This window comes from Pimephales promelas, chromosome 16, assembly GCF_988280905.1.
Source record: "Pimephales promelas chromosome 16, fPimPro1.hap1.1, whole genome shotgun sequence".
Taxonomy (NCBI): domain Eukaryota; kingdom Metazoa; phylum Chordata; class Actinopteri; order Cypriniformes; family Leuciscidae; genus Pimephales; species Pimephales promelas.
In genome coordinates this window covers 17383853-17393493 of record NC_142784.1, presented here as the reverse complement: position 1 = coordinate 17393493, position 9641 = coordinate 17383853, and positions in this window count along the sequence as shown.

The following is a 9641-nucleotide window of genomic DNA, read 5'->3' as shown; positions in this document are numbered from 1 at the left end:
CCTTTTTTTTACCATGAAAAATGATCTCGTAATTCTGAGATAATTAACTCAATTCAGAAAGACAGAGCAAAAACCTTTTTCCAAAATTATCTTGTAATTCTGAGATAATTAACTCACGTAATTCAGTAAAACAGAGCAAAACCTTTTTTTCCCATGAAAAATTATCTTGAATTTTGAGATAATTAACTCGTTAATTCAGAACAGAGGAAAAACTTTTTTTCCATAAAAAATTATCTCGTAATTTTGAGATAATAAACTCGTTAATTCAGAACAGAGCAAAAACTTTTCCATGAAAAAATTCTCATAATTTTGAAATAATTAACTCCTTAATTCAGAAAAACATAGTAGATATTTTTGCTCAAGTGAATGCAATACGCTTCCGTATGATGGTCCTCCAACAGACACACTAGTAATTTTGCAACTACATGTTAACTTAATCTAACCCTAACCATACTAGTCAATTAATACTCAATTAATGAGAGTTAGTTGAAATGTAGGTGCAACTTAGTTAATAGAATGTGTTAAAGGGACCATCAAAATAAAGTGAGACCATTTTTTTTTTCTTTATTATTATTTGTTTTATGTTGAGTGGATGAACTGGCATTATTACCGGTATCTCATGTTTTACGGAACTATTCAGAACACCTTACACCCTCAACTCAAATTCACTGTTTCAGAATCAGCCTAAACTCCCATTTGGCTATTACTTTTTAACCAAGGCTAATCATGTCAGGTGAATGTAAGTCTGGTTTGTTAACATATGATTTCCTGGTTAGGCGTTCATCCCGGGTAGCTTATACATTTACAGAAATCCAAGTCAGAGAGATTTCCTCAGTTCTCAATCCTGCTCCATAACTAATGTGTTCTTGAAAAAGTAACTTATAAGAATGTTATTCAACTGGAAGCCAACTGGAAGTTTTTCAAATCCTTACACACATTTTACACACAAACACCTTGCTTCTTTTTTTCAAAACTTTATACACAAATCCAAGAAAAGAAATGCACACACAAAATGCATATTGCATCTCTTGCAAAACATCACAAACACATCTCAAATGCAAACAGTTGTCTTACGTTGCAAACACCTTTTGCCATAATATTATATTTTGGATATAAACAGTTATTCAAAACCTAAATCTCTTCTTTCACAAGCTTCTATGTACTTTTCTGTACAAGACTAAAAGTAATTGGCAGCGAGATGTTAAAAAATTTACGTTAAACAAGAAAGCAATTGAAACCAAACTTTTTTTTTTTTTACTGCAAGCGTTTGTGGTTATGAATACAGTATTACACAGTCCGAAAAACCAATAACTTGACCTTTGGCCTATTCACAGGCCTATTCTAAAGCCATGATTGGTTGGTGTTAAGTAAAGCAATGAGTGTTTGCACATGTGGAGTTCGTGTGAGGCACTGATGAATTAGCGTGGCATTTTGATAGGTTGTGTTTGAAAAAGGAAATCAAGATCCGTCCTTTTAGATTTGTGTGTGTTACATAGAGAATTGTGAGTTGTTTTGCAAAAAGTGTTTTATGAAATTGAAAACTTAAAATATGCCCTTTTTTTTTCTCAAGATGCACATTTAATGTTTTTTTTCTAAGGCACATTTATAAAAACTACTTAAATGTCCCAAGTGAACATTGGAACTAAGGCCTAACCCTGGCTTAGGCCCCGTTTACACGAAGGAAAAACGCAGATATTGCGGATTGGCCACTCGTTTACACGAAAACCCCGTTTTTATCACAGAAAACGATTATTTCTAAAAACTCAGGCCAAAGTGAAGATTTCTGAAAACGCTGGTTATGTTTTGTCCAGCCCATTCTCACTCCCAAGGCATCACCTAACTGACATTCTGCCATTCTTTTTTATTTGATATTTTGTTGTCTTGTAAGGATTTGTTTTTAGAATAGGGACATCAGTTTGGCTGTATAATGCTCAGTCCCTTTAAAGAAAAAAATCCATTTTAAACTTGTAATACTAGTCTTAGAAGTTAATACAACTGGCCCCAGGTCTATTTGCTATAAATTTGTAAGAAAAAGATTTGAGGTATGCAAACATAAATGCAAAAATACAGGTCAGGTTTGAATGTGCAATTTAATTTTACTCTAGGTCTGAACTGCCCCCTTGTGCCACTTTACAGGTCTGCAACCGATTACAAGTCATTGTTTATAGAAAAACCCTGTTCTAATGCATCTTTTTAATGATATGAAACAAAATGCAATCTAATGAACCCATAAAAGTATACTATCATCTTCAAAAGTTTAATTTAGAATTTAAAAAAATTGTGTGCCGCTAGATGGCGCTCTAATAAAAAGTGGAACATTCCCCACTGCCTAAACATCACAAAACATTGCATTAAAAGAATAGATTTTTTAAGAATTTTTAACTTCAAAAACAGGATAAGGGATTGCTATGGATATGATTTATGTTAGCTTGCAATTGAAAATCCATTAAAAGTGGCATACAAACATCAGTTTTAACCTCATTCTAGTTTCATATTTCATGTCAGATTGGACAGAATTCAATCTGCTTTATTTACATCTGCTGGTTTTAAATTGCTGTTCTGAACAACAATGAAATCAGCGTTAACTGTCCAATTTATAAAACAACCACCGTCTGAATTAATTTCAGCATGACTCTGTATATACCAGCAACTCGGGCAAACTAAACAGTATTTGACCACAAGCAAACTTCCCAAACAGCAGCTTAGTGAGCAGTAGATGAATCAGATTTCCATTGTTCATGGGATACTCCCATCCTGTCCATTTCAATTATCCAGTGATGATGACTCTATATATCAGTGTTTTAATTTTTAATCAGTATGAAATTCTGAGTGGTTGAAAAGGAGGAATGAACTTCAGTGCAATTAGTGCAAGTTGTCACTTCAATTTTAGTGAGTTGAAAACATATATGCCATTGGAAAACAATGGCATATCATACAAAACATGACCAAAACTGTTGGTGACATTTACATCAGCAGAATCAACAACAACCTTCTCTATTTTACAGGAAACCAAATGTTCACGTTGTTCAAAAGGTCAATGGCCTTAGCCATTCTTCAAATTGAGCCCTAATTCTTTATGTAATCTTAAGAACTACGTTTTGTTTTTAAACAAGCATAGTATAATGGCATCTGAATTATCATTGAGGGAACAGATCAGTGGCATGCAGATCAGTCCTCAATGAAACTGATTTGGTTTACTGTCTGTTTGGCTCTTTATAGCCAGCAATGATGATGTGGGCACAGAAGCCATGCTGCACATTAACACTTAATATGAAACATTAGGAATGCTTTATTTTCAACAAAGAAATATCTAAACAGACTTATCTACAAATGTACCTATGAATTTTACTGATACAGTGGCCAGGTTGATTTATAAAAATGAAAGTTTGTTTTACTCTGTCCTTTTATGCAACCTCACCAGGCAGTATAACCTGGAAAGTACAATCTCAAAGCGGTAACATGTCAACGTTTCCTTGTGAAAAGAGTTCTCTGTCTAACAACAGCGGCTTTACAAGGATGAAACTATTTCTTATGATGTGAGCAAGACAAGACGGCAATACTAAACGAACTAGAAATATAGCAAAAAGGCATAACAAATGATAGTTAGCAACACTATCCTGCTTATTACAACACTAAATAAATAAATAAAGAAATGGGTTAGGAGTTGGGTTACGCAAGTAAAAATCCCAGCTTCCAGCTTAGAGTTATTATTATTATTATTATTTTAAGCAAGAATCAGCAACAAACATTCACACATCAGCAACACAACATATACAGACATTGTGCTTTTACATTGCGCTGCTCTCACTGGGCCTCCACAGCAGCCTCGAGCCAGGCCTCAGCATGGAGCTGGCCGCAGTCAGGACACCCATGCCAAGCCAGGTGGCAAGCCACAGCGAAAGCATTACAGAACGGGCCTCTCATAGATGGATGAGGATGCTCTGGGAGTCTGTCACCGATCCACTCCCTCCCCCCGGGTGAGGGCCCGGTGGAGTCTTTTTTTTTGTGTGTGTTCCTCCACTGCTTTTGGGCTGGTGGAGGCAGACCCAGACCTGGCTTTTCTCTGTCCGTCCGCTTCATTGTGGTTCACGGAAAGCAAGCCTTTGGACCTTAGACCAGCTCTTATCTGTTAAGGAAATCAGCAGAGATGGAAGGCTGTTTCCAAGCGAGGTTGGCCCACTGAAAGTAGATGCCTTCATCCCGAGATGCACATGTTCACTTAAGTGGGGAGTCCCTCTTAAATGAGTGTATGCTCCCTTTTTGCTTACAGATATTCTAGAGTTGGGGGCTGGGCGAAACTTGTCGAACTGCTGCTTCCCGTGGGCTCCCTTCAAATGAAACCTGTTTCACTGTAAGCCCGGTTCGTTGTGTCGGCTTGCTGCGCTATTCCCCTCCTTGGACTGGATACGTGTGCAATTCTTGCTCCAGTTGAGTTCCCCTTTTTTAGCCGAACCCTGTTGAGTTCCTCCACACCCTTCAGCAATGGACGTGGCGGAACGTCCGAAGACAGGCCTATCACTTGTATGCACTGGTGGAACCTGTGTTAGACTGGGTCCATACATGCAGTGATCGCTACGGCGATCCCATGTGTATTCTTCCATGGTACGGCTCCCTGCGGCGAGCCTGTGTCTTCCTTGGCAGAGCTTGCTCTGCCGTCACTGTTAGGTTGAGTCTTCCCCCCTGTCTTAGGCTGGAGCCACCCCAGTGACATTCAATATATTGTCCTGCCCGGTCTTCCAACCAGTTCATGTGTGTATTCTCCACGTTACCTCCTTTCAGGCAGTATGTGGCTTCTGCAGCGTCTCTTCCTTCCATGTTCAGGGAACATGGAGAGAGCAGCAGTGACTTCCCTGGCCTAAGCCCTGTCCATTCCCCGCCTTAATTGCGGGGCGATCTGAGGCTTTTGTCTAGGCACTGGAAGGTGGCAGCACTAGATGGCATTTTAATTGGGATCCCAATAAGTTGACACGTCAAACGTGAGCGGCTGAAAGGGAACGTCTCGATTACGTATGTAACCCTAGTTCCCTTAAGGAGGGAACGAAGACGTAGTCCCATCGCCACTTTTTCTGGACCACCGCTGACTCCGAGATACACTGGGCTCCTCAGCGAAAAACAACTAGTGCATGCATCCACCTCCGTATTTATACCCGCGTCGAGAGGAAAGGAAACGAGGATGCACAAATAAGAATTGAGAAGCACCCATAGATCCACTCGCGATCACGTGGTATTTTGTGAAGTCAGAAACATCGATTACAAACAGCGTTTTTGAGAATGTCTTTGATTCACTGCAGTTTTAAGGAGAAAATACTCTGGAGTGGTGTTGACTATGAATTTGCAAATGGTTTGTCTTTAAAGAATATTAAAAAAAAAAAACAACAACATTAAAATTTTGATTTTCACCACAGGGGGACTTTAAAACATGCTTGTCTCCATTTTATAGCATACAACATTATGCTGAAGTTGCACTATCCATAAACATTATTGAAACTAGGTTATATTACATAACTGAACCTTCAAAATCTCTCTTCTTGTTCCTGAGATACTCTCATCTGTTTGAATGATTGAATCATAAAGCAACCTGCAGCAGGAGATTCCTTTCAGATGATGCTACCCAGAGACAGCACAGTAAAATAAACTCGCAGAATAAAAAAAACATTTGCTGCTGTATTTTGCTCTCCCACAGCATTCTGAACTGAACAGCTTTGAGATTTATCATAATTGTTAGGTGAAAATGTGTCGGTTCGTTACACTGTTTGCATTAAACGGATACACATACATTCTGTTGTTTTCCAGAACTTCATGTCATTTTACATCAGATTTCTCAGTCACAAACCAGTCATTGTGACTATAGCTGCAGTAACACCCTTTCACACATCAAGCAGGAAATGACATGGACTGAAGTGTAAGAGCTCAGAGTTCACACATTGGGGATCAGAGACTGTGTGGAGAAGTTGAAATGTCTCACTTCATGGTTAGAGGGATCTGCTCCCTAAAGTGCCATCAGGGAATGATGAAACTCTGGGACACAAACTCCTACACCTAATCTGAGGAACAGAACAGAATATAGAAAGATGTTCCATGAGGAGAAGTTCAAAGTCTTAGAGAAAAAGATGCCAGCTGCAGATTTATTCAACCAAATAAAATATTTGCACAGCTCTATGAGCGCAAATGTCGGATACCAAGACCAAAGAATTTAGCAAATAAGCTTGTGAACCACAAAATAACAAAAATGGCTTCCAAGAAAGCCCCTCAAATTGTATCTAAAAGTCAAATAACTTACTTATGTGTGTCATTTTGTGTCTCAAGATCAAATAAAGTAGCCATGCGTGTAACCATGAGTTTAAAAAAACAAAACATATGAAATGTATACATTTATTTAATATAGCAGTACTTGCAGAAAAGCCACCTAACAAAGGTGATTCAAAGATATTGGAAAACTTAATTTCCAATCCTCCAACTTAACACACAAAACATAATTTGAAATAGCTAAAGATCTCCACTACACTATAAAGAGAAAAGAAAGAAATATTAAATACACAATCTTAAGTGTGCATCTATTTTTTTTATAATAATAACAAATTATTTTTTATATAATAATTTTTTAATAACGATGAAAATGATTTTGAAACATTTTTGTCTTTTTTTTAATGGCATTTGGTTTGATTTTCTGTTTTATCATCCAAAGTCTATAATATAATATAAAAGTCAATGCTAAAAACAGACATAATCATTTCTTCTACTTTTGACTTCTACAAACAAAAAGTTATTTTATTCACGCAAAGTCCAGGAATCTGCTTTATCTGTCCCTGCCAATCTAATGACAACAAAGCCTATCAGCAAATCGGTCTTCTCAGTCTCACAACTAATGTTTAATCAAATGGTCAATCACTCACCAAAATATAATTTATCACACAAATGCACATTGCTGATACGAGATCTGATTCCATCAATTACTTTGAACCAATGGTAATTACTATGAGTCTACCAGCAAAAAAATCATCTGCAGTGGTTGTCACAATAAATTACCACATGGAGAACTAAACGATCATTCAGGTCCGAAAGAAATATTTTACTAACACTATAAAAATGCAAATCACGTCTATTTTGTTGAGGTGAACCACCCACTCCGTCTGTGGGAATGAGAAAGGATGAGATGTGCTTCAGAAGTACCTCTCTCCTACTGTATAGGAACAGGTAAACCCACTCCTAGCACAGAGACACATTTATCTCTGTCCAGAAAAAGTGCTGCCCACACTGACTGAGACTAGACGGGTGTTTGAGCCTCTCTCTAAATGTCAGCTATTTAGCTTTCAAAAAGAGCACTTCAGCTAGTGTGACACATTAATTGTGTATGTATCAATCATTATACAAAGAGCTCTGAAAAGGTATTTCAATCCGGATGAACTGCCATGGTTATTCAGTTTATCCTGGTCACCATGAAATCATTTTTTTATTTTTTATTTTTTTTTCCATAATACTGCAGTATTTATTATAAATGATTTATCGGTGCACACCATTATTACTATTTTTTAAAATTCGTGTTATCATCATCAACTTTAATCAACATAACTTCCCCTCTCTCTTGCAGTGACATCTCTTCTCTGATGACCCGTTTACTGGTGCGAGGACAAACCTGTCACTCACACGAGATAGTCCAATAGCAAACCACAACCATCCAATCAATTTCCGATAGACAAAATCAAATCCCACCCAACACTTTGTCTTGTTTGAGAAGCTGTTTCACTTGGATATTTGTCACAATTGGCAAAACCACACAATCACAACATCTGTTTCATGTTGACTTTAAAGAAGATTTAAAGGGTTAAATATTCCATGTGACTACAGTGGCTCAAGCATAAGTTTATCAAACGACGAGAATACTTTTTGTGCGAAAAAACAAACAAAAATAAAGACTTTATTCGACTATTCCTTTTCTTCCTTGTAGGCCTGAGACGAGAGTTAAAGAGATTTCCATGACACATGCGCAAGAACTGAACAAGAAGTAGTAGAATAAGAACGCAGTTCTCGTGCATGCGTCTCGTCTCAGGCCTACAAAGGAAAAAAAGGAATATTCGAAGAAAGTCGTTATTTTTGTTTGTTTTTTCGCACAAAAAGTATTCTCGTCGCTTGATAAACTTATACTTGAGCAACTTTTTGTCACATGGAATATTTAAACACTTTCTTCATTGACTTTCTGGGGCGTCAAGTTTCGATCCCTTAGGCAGCCAATGTGGTAGTGAGACAGCTCTCAAATTTAATCAAAAATATCTTCATTTGTGTTCCGAAGAAGAACGAAGGTCTTACGGGGTTGGTACAGCATGGGAGTGAATAATTAATGACTTAATTTTCATTTTTGGGAGAACTAACCCTTTAAAAAGACGTCTTGATGGTTAAGCTAGTTAAGACTGGGGAAGCCGTATTTAAAGCATGGTGCTCTAGCAAGGGCCATCTAGATTTAATTTCTTTATATATATTCTTTTAAGTTAACTACATTAACTTATATGTTAGGTTGTGGAGGAAAAATAGGTTGCGAGAATATAAACATCTAAAAGTAATAGCAAAATATGGACATCTAGACTAACTGATATAGATATTTACGTAAAGTGTCTTCAGAATATTTGACACTTCTGAAGGTGTGAAAGAAAAGGCAATAAAAACAATATAATTTTCAAATATAAAGGCTGACATTTTTTCACACATCAAAATGGGACACACTATAAAAAGATTTGAAGACACTTAAACAAAGTTCTTTTTTCCTCCTCAGATCTGTCACCACCATCATCACAAATTCATCTAATTCTTTTCTAACTGTGCTTTATGCCATTATGCTTTATGCCATTATGCTGCTTTGTTCCTACCGTGTGTGTGTGTGTGTGTGTGTGTGTGTGTGCATATGTATTTGTTGTATATATGAATGAAAGAGGACAAGTCACCCTTTTCTCTTGTCTGGGTTTCATCCAGTTCCATCAGTGAGAAAAGCTGCTCACTCCCCTTTATAGAGGAATATGCAAATCAGAGAATGAAAAGCTGCAATTAATCCACATTTTACACACTGGCATGGCAACAGCTGAAATCAATGTGTCGAGACAGCATTGTGTTTACAGATGTGGATTTTGTGTTTTCTAGGACCTAGATCAATGGTTTCATCAAGTGATCAGTTTTTTAGTCCACACACACACACACACACACACACACAAAAGAAGAGGCTGTGTATTATATTTAGAGTGATCATTCACCCAAAAATCTCATGGCATGCCATTCCATACTTATATGACTTTGTTACTTCTATAGAACCCAAAAGGAGACTTCTTTTACTGGTCAAATTAAATTTATAAATAATAAATCAATTTTGGCCTGTTCCTTAAAGAATGTCACCAATTTCATATATGGTTTATTTTTTGAGCTTGAAAGCCTCAGTCCCCATTTTTGTCATTGCATGTTAAACATCAGGACATTATTCAAAATGTCTCTTACAGTTTTCCAAAGATGTAAGAAAAACTTTATGCCTGAGACAGAAGGTATTTTGTAATGGAAACAAAGGTACAGAGCTGCATGGTTTGGTCAGACATCCAAAGCCGGAGTGAATTGATTACAGTAGTAAAGTAAACATTATCCAGACGCTGGTTTACAAAAGTTATTTT